Raw genomic sequence first — 5,803 nt, forward strand, 5'->3', positions numbered from 1 at the left:
TGGTGGAGGGGGACTCCTGGGTGGCTCAGCTGGCTAAGCGTCCGACTTTTGGTTTCACCTCAGGTCATGATCTCACGGTTTGTGGGTTCGAGCCCTGCATCAGCCTCCACACTGACAGCTTGGGACCTGCTTGAGATCCTCTCTCTCCCTCTCTCTCTGCCCCTCCCCCACTAGCTCGCTCTCTATGTCTCTCAAAAATAAATAAAGATTAAATAAAAAAGAAGATGGTGGAGGACAGGCAGAAGCCAGAGGGAGGCAACAGCAGTGTCCTAATGTGAGGTGGGGTGGTCGAAGTGACATTGGAGGTTTCTGGGCAGAGCTAGGAGAGGTTGTTCCCATTAACTTCCATCCCTTCCCTGTTAGGAATATCAGAAGACTTCAAAAGGTGATGATGGCAGTTATCTTGGAGGGCCAAGGAAGGCTTGATAATAATAATAATGGCTAATGAGAATATTAGTTATTAAATAACATTTAAGAATCATTTTTTTATGTACCAAGCACGTCCGAGCACTTTTTAAGCATTAACTTATTTAATCTTCATAGTAACGATAGAGATGGGTAGTATTATTATCCTAACTTTAATAATGAAAAAGCTGAGGCTTCAGGAGGTCCAGTCACATAGTCACGTACCTGAGATTGCACAAGTGAGGTTGGTGGAGCAAGGTTGCACGTCTGGGTCCTCTGAGCCTAGACTTTCAATCATCATGCAATGTTGCCTTCCACAGGTGTCAAACTGTCATGTAATATTTGATCTGGAAGTGATCTTAGATATCATATATACCAGAGATTTCTAATGCGGTCCTCTAAGAGAAGACCTCTGGTCTAGGGTAATCCCTCCTCTTTTGACAGATGGGAAAATTAAGAGTCAGAGTATCAGATTAGTGATGGAAATGGAGGGTTGATGCTGAATTCTGCCTTCTACTCGAATGCTGTTTGTAATCTGTTTCAGCATATCCGTAGATACACGAACCTGGCGGAAGTGACTGGACAGAACTGTAGCCTCCAAGAGGGGACAGATAAGCATTAAGGAAGATAACGCACATGAGATTCTTGGTGTGGTGCTCAGCACAGAGTGAGTGCTCAATGCATGCCAGTGCCTTTGAGAAAGTCCACATGGCTGGTTTCTGTGCCCAGTGGTGAGAACAGTTGGACCATGTTTGGGGAAGAGGAAGCAAGACACACAGGTGGAGAAGGGCTTCCTCTCCTTGAGCCTGCCATCTTGATTGACATGGCACAGCCCTTACCGAACCCCATCCACCACAGTGAAAGTAAATGTCTTTGGAAACCTTGTAACCCATCATTAAAACTGCTGGGCGTAGGAAAACAATTGCTTGCTCTAAATAAGTGACTTATGATTGCCCTTGGTCTGTCTGAGTTTTCCTTTAATTATAGGCCCTCTTGAAACACTCAAACACACAAGGGCTTTGTAAATTTGAGTCTCCTTGCTCTCACATACATTCCTGCCATATGCACATGCTCCCTTGCATTTACAGAGCATAAACACCCATCTCTTACTCATTCACATAATGAATTTCAGCCCCGTGCATCTCAATTGAGGAGGGGCCCAGGAGAAATATGGGTATCTGAGCAGGATTCCTGTTCCAAGGTGCCAGGGGGCTCTTGGAAGACTGAGTCCTTTGTGGGGAGAAGGTAATGGGCAAAAAGTACTCTTAACTGATGGACCAGTCCCGGCATTCTCTTTCCTTCAGCAGTAGAGTTGTTCACTTGAGCAGCCATGTCCCTAAGAAAATTCCAAAATTCCGGGATAGAAGGAACATACTTAAAGATCATAAAAGCCATTTATGAAAAGCCCACAGCTAACATCATCCTCAATGGGGAAAAACTGAGAGCTTTTTCCCTGAGATCAGGAACACGACAGGGATGCCCACTCTCACCACTGTTGTTTAACATAGTGCTGGAAGTTCTAGCATCAGCAATCAGACAACAAAAGGAAATCAAAGGCATCCAAATTGGCAAAGATGAAGTCAAGCTTTCGCTTTTTGCAGATGACATGATATTATACATGGAAAATCCTATAGACTCCACCAAAAGTCTGCTAGAACTGATACATGAATTCAGCAAAGTTGCAGGATACAAAATCAATGTACAGAAATCAGTTGCATTCTTATACACTAACAATGAAGCAACAGAAAGACAAATAAGGAAACTGATCCCATTCACAATTGCACCAAGAAGCATAAAATACCTAGGAATAAATCTAACCAAAGATGTAAAGGATCTGTATGCTGAAAACTATAGAAAGCTTATGAAGGTAATTGAAGAAGATTTAAAGAAATGGAAAGACATTCCCTGCTCATGGATTGGAAGAATAAATATTGTCAAAATGTCAATACTACCCAAAGCTATCTACACATTCAATGCAATCCCAATCAAAATGGCACCAGCATTCTTCTCGAAACTAGAACAAGCAATCCTAAAATTCATATGGAACCACAAAAGGCCCCGAATAGCCAAAGTAATTTTGAAGAAGAAGACCAAAGCAGGAGGCATCACAATCCCAGACTTTAGCCTCTACTACAAAGCTGTCATCATCAAGACAGCATGGTATTGGCACAAAAACAGACACATAGACCAATGGAATAGAATAGAAACCCCAGAACTAGACCCACAAACGTATGGCCAACTCATCTTTGACAAAGCAGGAAAGAACATCCAATGGAAAAAAGACAGTCTCTTTAACAAATGGTGCTGGGAGAACTGGACAGCAACATGCAGAAGGTTGAAACTAGACCACTTTCTCACACCATTCACAAAAATAAACTCAAAATGGATCAAGGACCTGAATGTGAGACAGGAAACCATCAAAACCTTAGAGGAGAAAGCAGGAAAAGACCTCTCTGACCTCAGCCGTAGCAATCTCTTACTCGACACATCCCCAAAGGCAAGGGAATTAAAAGCAAAAGTGAATTACTGGGACCTTATGAAGATAAAAAGCTTCTGCACAGCAAAGGAAACCACCAACAAAACTAAAAGGCAACCAACGGAATGGGAAAAGATATTTGCAAATGACATATCGGACAAAGGGCTAGTATCCAAAATCTATAAAGAGCTCACCAAACTCCACACCCGAAAAGCAAATAACCCAGTGAAGAAATGGGCAGAAAACACGAATAGACACTTCTCTAAAGAAGACATCCGGAGGGCCAACAGGCACATGAAAAGATGTTCAGCGTCGCTCCTTATCAGGGAAATACAAATCAAAACCACACTCAGGTATCACCTCACGCCAGTCAGAGTGGCCAAAATGAACAAATCAGGAGACTCTAGATGCTGGAGAGGATGTGGAGAAATGGGAACCCTCTTGCACTGTTGGTGGGAATGCAAATTGGTGCAGCCGCTCTGGAAAGCAGTGTGGAGGTTCCTCAGAAAATTAAAAATAGACCTACCCTATGACCCAGCAATAGCACTGCTAGGAATTTATCCAAGGGACACAGGAGTACTGATGCATAGGGGCACTTGTACCCCAATGTTCATAGCAGCACTCTCAACAATAGCCAAATTATGGAAAGAGCCTAAATGTCCATCAACTGATGAATGGATAAAGAAATTGTGGTTTATATACACTATGGAATACTACGTGGCAATGAGAAAAAATGAAATATGGCCTTTTGTAGCAACGTGGATGGAACTGGAGAGTGTGATGCTAAGTGAAATAAGCCATACAGAGAAAGACAGATACCACATGGTTTCACTCTTATGTGGATCCTGAGAAACTTAATAGGAACCCATGGGGGAGGGGAAGGAAAAAAAAAAAGAGGTTAGAGTGGGAGAGAGCCAAAGCATAAGAGACTGTTGAGAACTGAGAGCAAACCGAGGGTTGATGGGGGGTGGGAGGGAGGAGAGGGTGGGTGATGGGTATTGAGGAGGGCACCTTTTGGGATGAGCACTGGGTGTTGTATGGAAACCAATTTGACAATAAATTTCATATATAAATAATAAAAAAAAAATAAATAAATAAATAAAAAAAAAAAAAGAAAATTCCAAAATTCTTCTGCACCACCCCACTTCATGCTTCAAATCACTGCATCCTCCCCTGTCCTGTCCTCTCCTCTTGGAAACTCACTTGGAGCCTTTTGATTCTGACAAGATGTTCTAGATACTAGGAGAAACTACAAAGACCTTCTTTCCTCTACTTGCATTTTTTCTTTGTCAGAAGAAAGAAGGGGATTTTTTGGAGAGGTACAGAGCATCTTGGGGACCAGTGCCTGAAACAGGGCTCCCCAGACTATGTTGGAACTAGATGGGAACTCATGGCTTGATGGTCTTGTCCCCACTGACCCGCACTCAGCCTTCCCTTCAAGTGCCCTACGTGGTACCTGGTCAAGGATCTAACGAGAGAAACTCGAAGGAAGTACTGGCGGATTTTCCTATTGCCCACCAGTCCCTCAGCCCCTCTCTGGCAGGAAAACCACCCCTTTCTGCACATCCCCTCCAGGCATTGGTGCTGGCCCACTGGTTCTCTTCTCTTCCCCAAGCCCTAGGTGATGGCAGTTGCCCATTTGGTGGTGTAGGTACTCCCCCTGGGACCTGTTTCCAGCTCTTATTGTGATGTCCTTGAATGAGGTAGCATTTAATATTTCCATCATACTTTCACCTCCTTTGCTGTCTTTTCTGGGAGCTGTGGGCTGTCCTGGAGGGTTGGTGGTTCTGGAGGTTCAAGGGCATAGATTATAGTTAAATAATTAGGAAGTGATGGGGTTTGTTATTAAACAATTTATAATTGTAAGTTATAAAGTGTAATTTTTAGTAACAGTGGTGTTTAACAGCCACCTGGCAAAATCCCTGAAAATTTAACCTCTGAACCAGCCCACCCAGCACACCACTGCCTCAGGGCAGACTGTAGGCCTACACGGGTTCGAGAAGGGTTCTCCGTGTTCCTGGGAATTCGTCCTTCTGACGATATGACATTTACAGGGACAATTCTTGGTTCTGGATCTTTTAGGGGACTCTGTGATGAAGAAACAGGAGGGACGTTGCAACGGGAGGGGTGAGGCGGGCCTAGGATGGGGAGGGGAGGGGAGGGGAGGGAAGGGGAGGGGAGGGGAGGGAAGGGGAGGGGAGGGGAGGGGAGGGGTCAACGGTGAGTCTTCATTCCCAGCTCCCGACCCTAACTGCCTTGAGATAAAGGCCTTGACCCAGGGAGCAGACAGATGTCGATCGGGACGGAAGTAACTGGTGTGTGGGGGCACTGGGGCATAACGCGAGGGCAAAATGCGAACCGAGACTGTAAGCGTTGGTTTCTCTAGCCAGCCCACGCCTCCTGCCTCAGCTCAACGCCACTCCCTCCCCGCCAAGTGGCTCTTCGCTCTGGAGGCGGGACCGAGTTCTCCGGTGGCCCCTGGAGGGAGGTTCGGGCTGCAAGCTTTGGGAGGCTGGGAGGGGAGAGAGGGAGGGGCGCTGACTGGGCAGTCCAAAGAGGAGGGGGCCTTTAATAGGCTCGCCCAGCTCCTGGCTCTCAGCGCAGCGAGTGGCTGCGGTTCGAAGTGGCCCGGCACCTCCCTCTAGTTCTCGGCTGCAAATCTCTGTCCTTGCACTTGACAGCGATTGTACTTAAGCTCCCAGGGCGCGCTTTGCTTGGAAAGGCACAGGTAGGAGGCGCGGGCTGTTCGGTGCACGCTCACTGCTCTGGGAGGAGTCTCTCTCCCTTTGCTCTGCTTTCTGGGAGCTGCGGACTGCCCCGGAGGTTTGGTGGTTCCCGTGTGCCTGCTGCAAAGAGACTCGCCGGCGGCCGGGGAGCCGCGCCGAGCCCTTCTGAGAGTGCGGCAGTGCGCTGCCCGGCGCC

This window comes from Herpailurus yagouaroundi, unplaced genomic scaffold (assembly GCF_014898765.1).
Source record: "Herpailurus yagouaroundi ecotype Mexico unplaced genomic scaffold, PumYag 161, whole genome shotgun sequence".
NCBI lineage: Eukaryota > Metazoa > Chordata > Mammalia > Carnivora > Felidae > Herpailurus > Herpailurus yagouaroundi.